Below are 18,726 nucleotides of genomic sequence, written 5' to 3' on the forward strand. Positions count from 1 at the left end.
CCGCTGATTCCTTAACTTGGAAGACGTTTGATGAAAATTATACAGATTTTTCTTCAGAATCTCGAAACGTAAGACTGGGTTTATCAAGCGATGGGTTTCAGTCATTTGCAAATGGGAAAAAATCATACAGTGTTTGGCCGGTTATTCTCGTTCCTTATAATGTGTCACCCACGACTTGTATGGATTCTAGCAATTTCATCTTATCTATGTTAATTCCGGGTCCAAAGAGTCCGGGAGATGCAATTGACATATTTCTCTAACCATTGATCGAAGAGTTGCATGAACTGTGGCAAACAGGTGTGAAAACGTTTGATGCACACACCTCGCAATACTTTAACATGCGAGCGGCGTTGTTGTGGACCATTAACGACTTTCCCGCATACGTGAATTTATCAGGGTGGAGTACGAAAGGTAAATTTGCTTGTCCTTGTTGTAACAACGACACTGTATCCCTTCGATTAGTTCATGGTTCCAAACAATGTTACTTGGGTCACAGACGTTTCCTTCCACCGAAGCACAAATACAGAAGGGATAAAGAGTCGTTTGATGGTCGAACTGATTATAGAGATCCCCCTAGATTGTTAACGAGGCAAGAAAGTTATGAGCAAACACGAGACCTATAAGACATTATTCTTAGTGCGGATATGAGCAAGAGAACCAAGATATATCATGAAACGCGGGGAGACAATTGGAACAAACTTAGCATTTTCTTCCGTTTACCTTATTGGAAATCGCTATTATTGAGACATAATTTGGATGTGATGCATATTGAGAAAAATATCTGTGATAGCGTGTTGGGAACAATAATGAATGTGAAAGAGAAGACTAAGGATGGTCCTAAAGCTCGTAAAGACTTAGAACTCTTAGGCATAAAATCATGGTTACATCCTATAAATGATGAAGGAGTTGTTCATTATCCAGAAGCGTCTTTCACTTTGACATCCGAAAATAAAATACGTCTTTGTAACTTCTTGAAAGATCTCAAGTTGCCTGATGGGTTTTGCTCAAATATCGGGGGTTGTGTAAATTTGGAAGAGAAAAAACTTTCGGGATTAAAGAGTCATGATTGTCACATTTTGTTGGAATATTTAAATCCTTTAGCAACTCGTGGATTGCTTCCAGAGTATGTGTATGATGCGTTAGTAAATTTGTCTCGTTTCTTTCGGTTGTTGTGCTTCAAAGAGTTGATTCAAGAGGACCTGGAACAATTGTACATGGATATTACATTGACACTTTGCAAATTTGAAATGATTTTTCCGCCGTCAATCTTCGACATCATGATGCATCTCCCGGTTCACTTGTCATTTGAGGCTTTGCTTGGAGGACCTGTTCAGTATCGATGGATGTATCCGTTTGAACATTACATGGGTACAATGAAAAGATATTTGCGGAATAATAACCACCCAGAAGCCTCTATAAGCGAGAGCTATCTTGTTAACGAAAGTATTAGTTTATGTGCCAGGTATATGGAGGAACAAGATCAAGAAAATGCACATCCTGAAATCTCGGGCATTTCAATATTTGCATCATTGGAAGACCTATCTAACGGAAAAGTATACAACTTGGATTATATCGATCGAGTGACAGCTCATTCTTACATTTTGAAAAATTGTCCCGAAGCAGAACCTTTTTACATGTAAATTCAATGTTGCTGTTACTAATTAGCATTAAAGAGTGTTACTAATTAGCATTCGATCTATTTGCAGAGATTATAACAACGAGTCCAGTGGAGAAACGTTTGCCGCATATTTCAAGCATCGAGTGAGTAAATTACAAACCATATATCCTAACTCTTCTTATTCATATTAACAACTTCATTTCGGATACATATATAGGTCGCCCATTTAGCAGAAATTAACGATATATCAAGAGACCTCAAGATCTTAGGAGAAGGTCCAAGTATGTACTCGTCTATGTATGTTTGGTGTAAAGTAAACGGATTCAAATTCTGTACAGAAAAACACGACGAAGGGTTGACAACTCAAAATAGTGGGGTGGTTGTTGAGGGGTACAACGGATCTGAAACTATGTCATACTATGGAGTTTTGACGGATATAATCGAAGTACAATATTATTCTCACAAACGAGTTGTTTTATTCAAGTGTAAGTGGTTTGATACACACTCGGGGGAACTAGGAGTGAAAGTGGACAAATATGGCTTCGTAAGTGTAAATGTAAACCGAATTTTGAAAACCCAAAGTCAAGACCCGTATATATTGGCGAGTCAAGCAAAACAAGTATTCTACGCCCCTGATATGTCAGCCCGACCCAGTTGGAAGATTGTGACAAAAATAAAACTGCGGTTTACATACATATAGTTCAGATTAATTAATTAGGTAGATTTAATAATGTTTTTAACTTTATATTCATTTTTATTACTACTTTATTTCAATTATTCACTCATTTTTATTAATGGTGTGAATTAAGAATGTCTGAAGGTCCTAAAACAACTTGGAAGAGTATGAGGAAGACACCCAAGAAATTGGATAAAAGTTACCAAAACCTACTTGCCCAATCCGAGTCGTTAAAGCTTTGAGGATCGTCTTCTAGAGACCAACCACCGATTCCTGTGGTACCGATAGCTACTGCGCCTCCCCGAACATACGAGACTGAAGACGATGATGAGCTCCACGAGTTTATAGAGAGCACATACGCTGATCACCTACCTAGCGATGAGGCTGAAGACGAGGGTCTTGAGGAGCCTATCGAGGAGTAGGAAGACGAGGAGGAGGACGGGACCACTCCCGACCCATCATCGACAGGTATTTCGTTTACAAATTAGTTAGTGTTTCAATTGATTGACATATTTAATTAAGATTTTGATAATTTTGAAGAATCTTCTGCCCGCAAAAGACGGGGGAAGAACAAGAATATTGCGCTGTCTAAGAGGCTAGCGGAGACGAGGATCCCTCTAACGTTTAGAGAGAAGGATGGGAGGCCAGGCGGTACAGACGTGGGAAGGACACGGTGGTCTAGACATGTGGGGTCGATTATCCGGGACCCCGCAGCCGTCTCACACCGTCTTCTCAAGTGGAAGGCTTTAAGTGCAGACCAATTGGATTCACTGTGGACTGCTATCAAGGTAATACTTATAACTTGATTATACATTACGTCATTAAATAATTATTTGTAACATTTGGATGTTATTTTTTTCAGGATCCGTTCGAAGCGACTATTGGCGACATTGAGTATTTTCGAAAGACCGGGTTGGGACACGCCAATCAGATATGGGATAGATGGCGGTCGGATTTGAACAAGAATTATATCCGCGTCCACAAAGGAGACGAGGCGGCGGTACTGGCTAATCCTCCACCGGACTACGATCGAGATGATTGGGAGTTTGTGTGTCGCAACCATTTCTTCACAGAAACGTTTAAAGTACGGTTTCATAATTCAAATAAAAGTTGATATTAATTAATATAACTTCATTTGTTATTTCAAATACAGAGACACAGTTCTACAAATATGAAGAATCGGAAGAATCTGAAATTCCCGCATCGAACGGGAAGTAGACCGTTTGCACAAATTGAAGACGAGTTGGTAAGTACATTATTTGTAATAACTTAATATAAAGATTGTTATTAATTATATAAATCATTTATTTCAACAGGCGATTGAAATGGGATGGCCACCGTCTGTAATTGAAGTATTCAAGAGGACCCGTACACCAAAACCGACACAAGAAAACCCAACACCCGTCCCGGACGAACACGTGCAAGAGAAATTTGTAAGTGAATTGAATATGCCTAGTTTTTTATTATAGAAATGATATTTTATTTGAATTGTGCAGGCTGAGATGGAGGAGGTTGTTAGTAACGAACCGGGAATATCGGATTTTGAATTGACGGAGAGGGTGTTCGGACAACAAAAACACGGGGTAGTGTTCGGAATGGGATCAGGCGTCTGGCCCACACACTTTCGTGAGGATCGTCGTAGTGGAAACAGTTCACAGCGAAACAATGAGCGATTGTTAGAAGAGAATCAAATGATGAAGCTCAAGCTGGAGGAACTGGAGAAGAGGGATGAAGAAAGAAAGCGCAGAATGGATGAAATGCAAGCGGAAAAGGAAGAAATTGTGGAAAGAATGGAGAGGGAGAAGTTAGAGATGAACGCAAGAATGGAGAGAATCGAATTGTATATGAGGCAAGGACCACCTCCTCCCCCCACAAGCTAAGGTTGTTTCGATTCAAAACATTTTTTCATTAGTGGTTGAATTTAGAACAAATTGTTCGGAATATTAGTTTGGTGTCGAATTTTGTAATGTTCATGATCAATTAATGTGATCGTTTAATGTATGTTGCATTTCTTTTATCATTGATATATTGGTTTGGCTGAACAGGTTTTGGTTGCGAACAAAATAATCCGCAGATTTTTAAAAATTTACAAGAAAAAACCGAAAGTAAAATTGAAATCTCTCGGGTTTTCTCTTTGTGGAAAAACCGAGAGATATTAGAAAACTCTCGGTTTTTAGCCAAAGAGAAAACCGAGAGTTATATGACAAACCCTCGGTTTTTACCCAAAAGAAGAAAAACCGAGAGTTTTCATATAACTTTCGGTTTTTCCTCTTTGTGGGAAAACCGAAAGTTTTGTAATCACTCTCGGTTTTTCCACAAAGAGAAAAACCGAAAGTTGTTTGCAAAACCCTCGGTTTTTCCACACAGAGAAAAACCGAAAGATTTTTGTAAAACCCTCGGTTTTTCTACAATGAGAAAAACAGAAAGTTGTTTGCAAAACCCTCGGTTTTTCCACACAGAGAAAAACCGAAATTTATTTGTACAACCCTCGGTTTTTCTACAATAAGAAAACCGAAAGTTGTTTGCAAAACTCTCGGTTTTTCCACACAGAGAAAAACCGAAAGTTATTTGTACAACCCTCGGTTTTTTCAAAAAGAGAAAAACCGAAAGGTCTTTGCAAAACCGTCGGTTTTTCCCAAAAGAGAAAAATCCGAAAGTTTTCATATAACTCTCGGTTTTTCTCTTTGTGGAAATCCCGAGAGAGTCAATACCGATGGATGGCGAGAGTTACTAAAACCTTCGGTAAGGTGTCTTTACCGAGAGTTATAGGGTCAAATCCGAGAGTTTTAACTCTCAGTTTTGACCATTTTTTCACTAGTGTTTGTGGTTCAAGTACTCACAATAAAAGGGGGTGCAAACAACAAGGCCAAACATCATCGACAAATAATATTGTAGGTTAAATTCAACATTGTGAGATAATTGAGATTTGACAGCACTTTATTTGATAATGCACGAGAATTTTGATTTGGCAACTTGTTTGTATTTGAGATCTTTTAGATGTATTTGAGAAATTATTTTTGGAGGTTTTGTGAAGGATTTGTTCTATTGTAATAGGCTACTACTTTTGAGAAAAGGATTTAATAATTTTTTTTATTAATTTTGTTCTACTATAATGTTTTGAGAAGGGTTTGTTTAATTGTAACATGTCTTCTAATTTTGTGAAAAAGATTTAACAACTTGTTTATGATTTATTTTTTAATATAATCAAAAATAAAATTAATAGTCTTTATGTTTAATATTTGATTTATGATTTAGATTTTTTAATAGAATTAAATATTATAGTAAATAATAAACTATTTTATACATAATATTATGTTATATAAAAAAAAGTAAAATAGTAAAAAAAAATAAAAAAATACTCAAATAACAAAAAAAAAATAGTAAAAAGAAAAAAAAATAGTAAAAAGAGATAAATAAATAAATAAATTAATTAATAAAAAAAGAATAAAAAAAATAAATAATAAAAGGAGATAAATAGATTAATTAATTAATAAAGAAGAAAAGAGAGAAAAATGAATATTTAAATAATAAATATTAAAAAATTTAAAAAAAATTAAAAGAGTTTACTAACAGAGGCTAGATGAGCCAATTTTTAAAAATACGTACGCCTAAATGAACTCTTATTAGTTCATACGTCTAATTGAGCTAGTTGTACAAGTACATACGGCTAAACGACATTTTTTCCTAAAATTTATCATTTAACTTATAGAGAAGTGATAGAGAGAGGGAATTTGGTGAGGGAATGAGTTGGCATCACCTTTGGTTGGAAAATGTAAAAGTGGGAGGAAAGAGAGAAAAGAGAGAAATTATTTGAATTTTTCAGTTATGGCAAGTCAATCCCTCACCAAATTCCCTCCTCAAATTCCCTCACTTAATCATTTCTCTAACTTATATTAACCGTTAATTTAATTAAATATTTATTTGCTTTAAAACGTAATTCTCATTAAATATTTTTTTTATTAAATTTATTAAAATTGCATTTTTTTTATTATTTTATTCAATATATTTAAAATTTATCAATAGATCACCGAGTCTTGTTTTGTCTTTACATGATCATGTAAAATATAAATGTGTAGGTGGCGAGCACAACACATAGTCCATGTTATCTTGAAAATCAAAAGAGACGTCTATAAGGTAGGATCTCAATGCAAACAAGTAAATTGAACTCGAAATTCACATTACAAGTTTGGGTGTTGGGTAATGTGAACTCGAAATTCATATTACAAGTTTAGGTGTTGTACAAACTTTTTTTTATGTTCAAGATTTTTTTAAAATTAATAAAATTGTTTATTTCAAGATAAGTTACATCACATATCCCAAGTTAGTTATTTAAATATTACTTATTATTTTATTATAATTACATGAAAATTAATTATTATTATTTTAAAGTAACAATCAATCATATTTGGGAATACAAAACTCTCTCTGGACTGTAAACTTTCTTTTTGATTAATTTGGGCTTTGAGTTATAGATAATTTGAAGCCCAACTCTAATCTCTTATCAAAAACCCTATCCTTTAAATACCTAGCACAGACCTAAAAGAAGCCAAGTCGCTGTTCTTCGTAGCCCCGAAGGAGAACCCTAGCCGAGAGAAAAAGCTTGAAGAATCTAACCGCCGCGATGAGAGCTAAGGTAAGATCTCCATTCTGTAATCGTTGATCATCACTCAAATCTGCACATCTTTCCGTTTATTCACCGTTAAATTTGATCTTATCATCATACTCGTTCGATTCGAAATAACTTCATTCCTATCTTCAGATCCAAATCTGTTAAATCTCCTATGAATCATGCTTTTCCGAACACAGATCTATTATGATGTTTACAAATTCGTGTTAAATTAATTAGATCTAAGATGAATCGCCGGTGCTATGATTGAACAGATTCGATTTCTCGATGTTATTCTATCGAATGTTTAGATCTCTTGTTTTTATAATTGCAGTGGAAGAAGAAGAGGATGAGGAGATTGAAGAGGAAGCGCCGAAAGATGAGACAGAGATCGAAGTGATCATCATCTTCTTCATTAGAATGTGATTGAGATTCCTTATAATTCAGTGTCTGCATCTTCTTGAAGCTGTTTGATCTGTGAGTGAGGGATTCTTGTTGTCTCTTCTAATCTAGGTTTTGGATTCAGTTCATCTTTTTCATCATCATTATCATCAACTAGACTATATATTTATTTCCTGTAATCTCATTTCTGCTATATGATTTTGGAATCTATGGTGATCTTTAGTTATATGAATCTCTAACCTTTCTATATGCTATCTATATTCTAAATATTGAAATTTCAATTCCAAAATGACTTTTCAAATATATTTTTATAGATTTCTTATTATATATATATATATATATATATATCATGATATTGTTATAATGCCTTTAATTTGTAATATTATTTTTCTTTAATTCTAAATTTTATTTGATTTACGGTTTTAAATTTAAGGGATTTAATTATGTAATCATAGATGCTATGAATGAATTTTTAGTTTTACTCCAATTATAAATTCATTTGTATTTTTTATGTTTTTATTAGTCTTCTTTTTTTACATTTTTTAATATAATTGGTTTTCTTAATTTTGTAATCTGCATATGGGTTAGACAAAAGAAAATATATTGTTTTCTATATTTATTGAAAAAAATTAATATTTTAATATTAAAATATATTTTTAATTGAGTGTTTTTGAAGGTTTTTTATTTATTTATTTTAAAGTCAATTTTAAGATTTATGAGATTGAAATATTTATTTATTTTAAAATGATTTTTGTTGCAACATTGATATTTTTTTTAGTGATTTTTACCATAATATAATTTCAAAATTTGTTTCTAAATGTGTTCTTTCTTTTCAATTTTGTTTTCTATATGGAAATTTTTCTCTTACAATTTAATTAAATTATACATATTGTGATATTCTAGTAATTTTTAAAAATTATACATGACTTACATGGTCATTTCATTAGATTATTTTTTTAACCATATAAATATTGAATTAGTAATTTTTATTAATCGGTCTAATCTTCTTTTATTATGTGATCCATTAGTGTAGTATTTGTCACATTAAAATAATATTATTTTGTTGGACTATTTTGTTAATGAAAATATATGTTCAATTTTATTAGGTCATTGTATTTAAAACATGTGATATATGAATTTAACACTTTTTCACATATTGTTTTATATTTTGGATTATTGGTTGACTTTTATGTAAATATTGTTTTGTTTTCTTTTATTAGGTTGCTATCCAAAACATGTATAAATTAGTGGTTTATATTATATTGGATTTTATGGTTGAACTCTGTATATATTTCAATTTGAAAAAAATTAAAACGTTTAATTTCAATTTATTGATTGAATAGAAGATATGTATAGACATTGGCAGAATGGAACCTTCAAAGTATTTATTTTGTAAATCGGTTTTGGGTTATTTTCTGTCTGAATTGATCGGTTTTGGTTACCCGAGATTTCAAAGCTAAGAGAGGGAGAGATCGGATATTTGAGATTTCAAAGTTTCGAGATCGGATGATGTGCTCTATCAATGTTCGATTTCTTTCTATGGCAGATGTGATTTTATTTATTTTTATAAGTTTATTGCATTATATTATGAATATAATAATCTAAATATAATAATTAAGATATACTCTAATTTTTATATTTTATAATAAATTGAAATCATATATTATTTTTTTAATATTATTTATAATTCTATTAATTATTTTTTTTTACTTTTTAAAAGTAATAAAATTTTAATATTTTACTTATAACTCTCTATATTTTAAATATTTTTTAAATAATTATTATATCTATTTTATCAAGAATTTATTCTAAGTTATATAATTTTAAAATTGTACTTATTTTAAATATAAAAAAGATACATTTAAATGAATTTTAAAAAGAATAAAATGTATATTTTAAAAGGTGAACTTAAATATTAAATTATTAATTAGACAAAAAATAAAAATAATTTTGAACTTATGATAAAATGGGTCCGGATCGAGTCGGGTACCTATCGGGTTGGAACATATGAAATTTGGGTCTCTCGTATATCTGTTTCGTCGAAGTAGTATTGGGTCCGGTTTGGGTGGGTCCGGATCGAGTCGGTACGTATCGGGTCGGAACCTATGAAATTTTGGTCTCTCGTATATCTGTTTCGTCGGAGTAGTATTGGTCCGGTTTGGGTGGGTACCCCTACATTTTGACATGTTTATATATATTTATTAACTTTCTTTAATTTGTGTATAGGATTTTTAATTTTTTTTTTCTTATCTTAAAAAGGTTAAAAAGTAATATTTTAGAAGTTGAAAAAAATATTAAATTATTAGTTAGATAAAAAAAATTAAACCAATTAAGAAAATTGAACTTTTAAATCTAAAGTTGGGTCCAGGTCGGGTCGGGTACCTGTCGAGTTGGAACCGGTCAGATTCGAGGCAATCATGGACCTGCTCTTTCAGGGCAAAATCGGGTCTAGTTCGAATTTTCGAAACCCGACGTTTTACCATGCCTAGATATGTAGTTGGCTTAAAAATACTGTTTTTTAACAATAAAAATAGTAACAAGTATACTTAAAAGTCTGGATCATCAATCAAACTATTATTTTAATCGATCAAAAACTTACATTTTAAAAATAAAAACACTTTAATATTCAAATTTTCAAGTTATAGAATAACATATGAATTCCTAACATATTTTTATCTAGAAAAAGCTTAAACAACCAATTTCAATTTATTGATTGAAAAGAATATATGTTCAGTCGATTTTATTCCTTGCTAAAAAAATTGCTTTAACAAAAAAAAAAATAGCAACAAACATACATACAAGTCTAAATCAACAACCAAGTTTTCAACATTCTAGTTTTCAACAATAAAAAATCAACATTTCTAAAATAAAAAGACAATAATATTCATATTTCAAGTTATAAAAGAGCATATGAATATCTAACCTATTTTTATTTAGAAAAAGTTAGGATGATTCTTTAAAACGTTTTAAAGACAAATCAAATTTAAATTATTTTCACTTGATTTACAATATTATTGTTACTTAGTATGATAAATATAAATACTAACCATTTGACATGTTGAAGTATGAACTCAAAGCTTGAAACAATCCTGTAAAAATATCAAGTATTATATTGTTAGTATATTTTAACTTCATATTAAAGTCAAAAGTAACATGAATTGTTAAGACTCAAATCAAACAATAAACATGTTAATTAATCCAATCGACGGTGACATTGAATCGACCAACCAAACAATTGAGTTATGTTCAAATGGATTCAAAGTTGTAGGTTACTCGGTTTAGTTGGTTCTCGTTTCGACGATTAGACCAATTTTTTTATACCCTAGGTGTCACTATCCAAAACACCTTATCCATTAGAATAGACTAGTACATCATTTAATTTTCTTTTAGTACGAGTAACCTTAGCCCTCTATATTCAAAACATGTGTTCGCTTTGATTAATGGTTATCATTAGTCATCACATCACAATTAGTATTTTATGGTTGAACTCTTGTTTTTCTTTCATTAGGTCTATTCAAAATAAAACAAAAAGAAAAAAGTTATATTTGTGTATCACTATCAATAACAACATTTTATTATTGGATTTCTTTTTTCAATTTTATAAACTTTGATTTTTTTATAAGGTCTATATTCACAATAACAAAAGAAAAAAAAGCTTCAGTCCAAAATCGCTGTGGAAACGACGTTACGTCATTATCCCGAATTTTACAATCGAACTCATTTTATTTTCTCTTATTATGTCTCTCTATTTAAAACATGTGATTAATTAGGATAAATACGTAATTACATCACTAGTGTTTTTCTATTAGACTTTTTATTTGATTTTATATGTATATTTTTGAATTAGGTTTTGATATAATTAATTTAGGTTTAAAGTTGTGAAATGACTTAATACTAACTTTGTTTAATGGTTGGATTTTTTTATAGACTTTTATAAATGCTATTTTTTATAAATACTTTTTTTTGTCCAAACCATAGAAATGAAAAAAAACCCATTTCTTTGTTAAAAACATTTGATTGATTGATGTGAATACATTATTAAATCAGACACTCATATTTGACTTTTGGATTCTTTTATTGAATTTTATTTGCTTTTTTCTTTTTATAAGTTTTTATATTGTTTTACTAGTTTAAAATTAGGAGAGTTTTGACATACAAATGTTAAACATATAATTTTTATTTAATTTTTTTTTTTGGTGGGTTTGGAATTGAGTCCAATTCTAATTTTTATTAACATATAATTTTTATTTATTTATTTTTTTTGGTGGGTTTGGAATTGAGTCCAATTCTAATTTTTATGTTTGATAGAATATTTAAGATTAATAATTAAAATTTTAATAAAATTTAAATATAATGTGATTTTATAATTTTCATTATCACTAATCTTAGTTTTAACGTGTTCAATCGAAAATTATTTTTTAAAATTTAGAAAGTTAAAATATCGAACCGATATATATATATATATATATATATATATATATATATATATATATATATATATATATATATATATATATATATAAATTTAAAAAGTTACATATTTATGAGAAAAATAAACGGGATAACTAGTTGAAATTAATCCTTAAATAATATTCTCGTTTGACTGAACTAGAAGAGCAAATAAGAACGATCACATAATAAATAAATAATGTAAGACAACAGATTTTTAACATGAAAAACTCCTTCACTGTGAAGGATATAAACCACGGGATCTTTCTCCGGTCCAAATAAATTCTCCACTAAATAAACAGTGTTTACATAATCACAAATTGCCACCAATGGTACTAAACAACGTAAATATGATCTAACTCAAATCAACAAACATTGGGAATAATAAAAGTTAGAGAAGAACAAATTAGGATTTAGTCCTGTCGACAAACGACCAATTTCTAACCTAAAACACAGCCCCTGCTGATTTCCCAAAACTGCTTTTCCTTTGAAACACCAAAATTGCTGAAATATATTTAAAAATGATCAAAACTGCCCACTACTTGACATGTGAAGAAATGTGTAAAAATAACATTAGTGGCTATTTAAATTATGAGCCAAAATATATGAGTTTTACCACATATATAGGAAGGACCTCACTGCCCAACAATTCTCCCCCTCCCGGCTATGTGGAAGATGTTGCCACTCCGACAACCAAGCGGCAAGCTTCAAGCTTCCATTTAGGTAGTACCTTAGTACACATATAAACACCATTATCATCAGTATGAGTTTTGTCAAGTACAAATCTTTTGGAGTCCAAGATTTCATGAATCCAATGATATCTAATGTCAATATGTTTTGATCGACCATGAAACGTAGGGTTCTTGCTGAGATGAATAACACTTTGGTTGTCACAAAATAATACATACTTCTTTTGATTAAGATCAAACTCAGTACGAAACTTTTTCATCCAAAGTAACACTTTGCCCGCTTATGTGATAGCAATGAACTCAACCTCAGTAGTGGACAATGCAACACACTTCTGCAACCTTGATTGTCATGCCAAAGCTTCCCCTAAAAAAGTGAACAAATATCCAGAAGTAGACTTCCTCGAATCCACATCTCCATCCTAATTAGAGTCAGTATAACCAACAATAGTAGGCTCTGCACTTCCAAAGCAAAGCTTCAAATTAAAAGTGCCTGGTAGATATCTCAAAATCCATTTAACTGCCTCCCAATGTTTCTTTCCTGAATTAGACAAAAATCTCATAACCGTGCCAACTGCATGCGCTATATTAGCCTGGTGTAAACCATTGCATACATTAAACTCCCAACAGTATATGCATACGAGAATTTTTGCATGTATTCTTTCTTTTGCTCACTAGAAGAAGATTGATCAACTCTCAATCTAAATGATGTAGTAAAGGCGTACTTATAACTTTTGACTTATCAAAATTAAACCGATAAAATACCTTCTCAATATATATTTTTGAGAAATCTATAGCTTTTTGCACCTTCTGTCTCGATCAATACTCATCCCAAGAATATGCTTTGTCGGCCCTAAATATTTCATTGAGAAACAATTACTCAACTCTTCCTTTAAGCTGCCAATATGTGATGCATTTGAAACCAGCAATAAGCATGTCATCAACATGAAGCAATAGAATGACAAAGTCATTAGCTGAAAACTTATGCACAAAAATACAATGATCAAAAGTAGTCTTCTTGTAGCCTTGATGAACCATGAACGACTCAAACTTCTTGTACCACTATCTTGGTGCCTATTCAAACCATACAAGCTCTTTTTCAACTTGCACACCTAATTTTCTTTGTCTTGTACAACAAACCCTTCAGGTTGCTCCATGTATATTTCTTCTCCAAATCACCATGAAATAGAGTTGTCTTCACATCATCTGTTCAATCTCTAGGTCAAGACTAGTTACCAAGCCCATAACAACCAGGATAGAAGACATCTTGACTACTGGTGAAAATGTCTCTTCAAAGCCAACACCTTTCTTCTGACCAAAACATTTAACGACTAATCTGATTTTAAATATTCCCTCGGATTTTATTTTAAAAACCAGTGATTTTTCAAAGCCTTTCTTCCTTTAGGAAGCTTAACCAACTCATAAGTATGATTGACAAGTAGAGATTGCATTTCATCATTCATAGCTTTAATCCATTTTGCTTGCTCTCAATAGCTTCTCTATAACATTCAGGTTCATCATCATTTGTCAAAAGTACATACTCTGAGTTATCTATAATTCTCAGTTAGAAGACCTCCGGTCTTTGGTTGATCGTCTAACTACATCTTTTGGTGCCTAAACTGGGTCATCTGTTTTTTCACCTTCATGATCATCATCATTCTGAGCTTCAACTAGTACCATATCTGGATGTTCAGGATCAACTATAGTATACTCATTTACCGGAGTATGATCCAAATCAATCAAGTCACCACTAGCTCACGCATCTAAATTCTCTGTCTTGTTAAAGTCTTCAATGGTTTGATCTTTAACAAACACCACATCACGACTTTTAACAAGATTCTTCTCAACTGGATCATTACACCGATACCCAAACTCATCTTGACCATAGCCAATAAAAATACATTGTCTTGTCTTGGTCTGAAGTTTAGATCTTTCATCATTAGGCAAATGAACAAAACATTTTCAGCCAAATACTCGTAGGTGTTCATAGAGGATATATTTACCATACCATACCCTATTAGGAACATCAGAATGCAAAGAAACATCAGGGGTTAGATTAATAACATGTGAAACACAATATAAAGCCTCATCTTAGTAATGACTAGGTAATTTAGCATCATAGAGTAGACATCTGACTCTCTCCATTAAAGTTCTGTTCATATTTTCTGTCAAGCCATTCAACTGAGGAGTTTTGAGAGGTGTCATCTGATGCTTGATACCCCACTCTTTGAAATAAGAATAAAATAGTCCACGATATTCTTCGCCATTATCACTTCAGATGCATTTCAGTTTCTCTTTCAACAACAACTTGAAATTCTTTAAACACATCAAGAACTTGATCTTTGGACTTAAGAGCTCGAACTCAAAGTTTCCTCAAGTGGTCAACAATGAATGTCACAAAGTAAACTCACCACTAAAAGACTTTACCCTTAATGAACCACAAGCATCAAATTGTACCAAGTCAAGAACTTCCTCCTTCTTCGAGGGCGAATGATGCTTAAAGGATATTCTTCTATGTTTCCCAGCCAAACAGTGAGCACACTATCATAATTTTTCACCTTTTAAACTGAGAGTAAATTTTTCTTTACCAAACAATCCAGTCTCTTCTCACTAATGTGACTCAACCTCCTATGTCATAACTCTGAAGATGTGCTACTCTCAACTGCATTAATGAGGTTAGTATGTATAGAAGCCTGCAACCAGTATAAGTTAGGAAACTTCTTCCTTGCGCCACAACTAAGGAACCATTGATCAACTTCAATAGACCGTTAGAAATTTTGTTAGAAACTCATCATCATCAAGTCTGCCTACAAAGATCAAGTGAAATAAAATATTTAGTACATGTCTCACATCCTTGAGCACTAACTTCATACCATTGTTAGTTTCTAAGCAAACAATTCCGATACCGATTACATTTGACAAATCATCATTACCCATCTTTAAAACTCCAAAATCACCTAGAGTGTAAGAGATGAAGAACTCCTTCCTTAGTGTAACATGGAAAGCAGTACCACTATCAACAATCCAACTGGTCATCACAAACAAGATTGATGTCTTTTTCATGATATACAGTAACTAAATCATTTGATATTGCAACTTCAACATGAACATCTTGCGCATCATTTCCCTTTTTATCTTACTTGTTGTCACCAGTCTTCTCTCTTTCACTTGAAGCAATATTTATTTATATGTCCCTTTTTGGCACAATAGTTGCACTCAAAATTGTTATATCTGCCCTTTGACTTGTTTCTACTCTTGCCTCTATTGTGACTTTGGTACTTGCTGTTACTTCTCCCCCTATTTTTAGAAACAAAAACCTCTGGCCTGGTCAATGTTCCTTGAGTTTTTTGTCTCACTTCTTAATTAAGAACACCACTCTTCACCATCTGCATTGACACCACACCCTTAGGAGCTGAGATTGTCAAAGTCACATGAAAAGTCTCCCATGAATCTAGAAGGGTATTAAGTAACCACAAAGCAATAACATCGTCATCAAACTTTACATCCATGCTACACAACTGATCAAAACACCCTTTAAAGTCATTCAAGTGATCTGATATAGAGCTCCCTTCTCTGGACCTCAAATTCATAGCTTGTTTGAGCAAGAACATCTTGTTGTTACCGGTCTTTGATGCATACAGAGTCTCAAGTTTTTCTCACAAAGTACATGCATTAATATCATCGACAATGTGATTCAATACATTGTCTTCTACCCGTTGTCGGATGATACTATAACCTTTTTTTGCTTAAATTTCCAATCTTCATCAGTTTTAGTCTCACGCCTCTGTGTGCCAAAAATTGGCAAGTGCAATTTCTTTATGAATAGAAGATATTTCATCTTCCCTTTCTACCTGTGATAATTTGTACCATTCAAGAGTATCATTCTACTCCGATTTGCCTCCATTGTTCAATTAATCAAACACCTGGCAAACCTTGCTCTGATACCAATTAATGAGAAAAGTAAATGGGATAACTAGTTGAAATTAATTCCTAAATAATATACTCGTTTGACTGAACTAGAGAAGAAAATAAGAACGATCACATAATAAAGAAATAATGCAAGACAACATATTTTTAACGTGGAAAACTTCTTCAATGTGAAGGATAAAAATCATGAGATCTTTCTCCGGTCTAGATAAAATCTCCACTAAATAAACAGTGTTTACACAATCACAAATTGCCACCAATGGCACTGGACAACATAAATATGATCCAACTCAAATCAACAAACATTAGGAATAATAAGAGTTAGAGAAGAACAAACTAGGATTTGGTCTTATCGCCAAACGACCAATTTCTGACCTAAAATACAGTCTCTGCCGATCTCTAAAAATTGTTCTTCCCTTTGAAACACCCAAATTTCTGATATATATCTAAAAATAATTAATTTCTAAAAACTTCCCATTACTGACATGTGAATCATATGTACTGCCCACTACTTGACATGTGAAAAAATGTGTAAAAATAACTTTAGTGGCTATTTAAATTATAGGCCAAAATATTTGGGTTTAGCACATAGGAAGGGACCCAACTGCCCAACATATATTTTGTTTTTTTAATTTAGGGAGTTAAATATCGAACATATATTTGATTTTTTATGAATTTAGAAAGTTAACATGTCAAACCGATTTTTTTTTTTATTTAGTTAGTAAATTAAAATGTTAAACGATATTTTTTTTCTTTATAAGAATCGACATTTACACAAAAGTTCTTGATCTTAAGTTATCCTAATATATTTTGTCAAACAAATATCTTAATATAAATAATATATATAAATTACTTTTATGGGAAGTTTTTTCAAACATAAAAATTAAAATTGAATTTCAATATAATTTTTTTTTAAACATAAGAATTGAATTGTAATTTAACGAAATTGAAATTCAATTACAATTCTAATTTTACTGATCTTGTTGTCCAAAATAAATGAATGTTAAACCTAATTTAGTTCTTGACTTTTATATGTGTTTATTTTTATTTTTTTTACTTGAATAAAGTTTTGGAATGATGTAGTAATGACTTATTTTTTTCTTTTATGATGTTTTTCTCCTAGTTTATTGTTGAATTATTTATTTATTTTTTGACTTTTGAAGAAAGAAAATAAGTCATTACATCACTAACCCATGTTTTATGGTTGGACTCTTCTATTGATTTTCATATGCACTCTTTTTCTTTCTTTGTTTTTGGATTTTTACTTGCTTTTTACTAATGTGATATTTTGAGATGTGATTTTATTATTGTAAAATTGCAAGATGACATTTATTATATTTTTATTATAATATCAACACAGAAAATTATAATTTTTACTTTAACTTAAAATATTTGAAGTGAAAATTGAACTCATAAACTTCATAGGAACTATGTTTATATATCACTTTAACTATTTGAGTGAGTTATCTGATATAATATAAACAATCTCTTAAAGTCTAACCAAAATCATGCATGTCAATATCTCATTACACCTGTTCAAAATATATTAATTAAGTTTAGATCAACTTAAAATTATATATTAATGGATTAATAAAATTAATCTATATAGATCAACTTAAAACTAATAAAGGAATTTCCTCTTCTAACATAGCGGTATCAAGATTTTGATATACCTCAGGCCTCAAGGTTCGAACCCGTCATGCGATAAGTTCTGCGCCATCTGATTAAATGGTTAAGCGTGTTTGCAGTATATGCTTAACTCGTTAACGCGCGGGAATTAATCGCACTCCAAAAAAGCAGCAGAATCTATCGTTCTATAAAAAAGGGTAAAGTTTTGTTATTTATATTCTTAGCACTGATTGCTTGAATAAATTTTATTACTAAACAAAATTAATATTTAAATAGTTAAATGTAAATGAATATTAGTTATACATGTAAACAAGTATTTATAGACTTTATTTTGTTTAGGTATTTGTTTAATGAATAAATGTATTTGACACTATTATTTTTATTTTATATTTTTGTAATCTTTGATTTAATATAATTATTTTAAAATTATATAAGAGACATGAAATGTAAACTTATTTATAAAGTATAGTATTAAAACATTACTCCACCAAAAATATGACCGATTGAATATAGTATGAACCCGATTTACTATCATCATCACTATCAATAAAATATGCGATCGTCCCGTTTTTCGGTTTAGACTCTTGTGTTGACTTGTATAAATATACGTTTTTATTATTTTTTTAAGATTATATATATATTTTATAAGTTTAAAGTTTTAAAAATGACATAACAAATGACTTCTTTTTCCATAAAGATGATGTTTTAATAAATAGAAATCTTGAAATACTAA

The 18,726-nt window shown here is 31.1% G+C and overlaps 1 long non-coding RNA gene across 1 annotated transcript; it reads left to right on the top strand.

The window, feature by feature from the left end:
- The first annotated feature begins 6,798 nt into the window (after positions 1 to 6,798).
- On the top strand, positions 6,799 to 7,534 carry LOC124936936. Its single transcript, XR_007099180.1, has 2 exons — positions 6,799 to 6,927; positions 7,235 to 7,534. It is a non-coding gene; the product is annotated as an uncharacterized LOC124936936 (long non-coding RNA).
- The last annotated feature ends 11,192 nt before the right edge of the window (positions 7,535 to 18,726 follow it).

Source organism: Impatiens glandulifera, chromosome 4 (genome assembly GCF_907164915.1).
Source record: "Impatiens glandulifera chromosome 4, dImpGla2.1, whole genome shotgun sequence".
NCBI classification, from domain to species: Eukaryota; Viridiplantae; Streptophyta; class Magnoliopsida; order Ericales; family Balsaminaceae; genus Impatiens; species Impatiens glandulifera.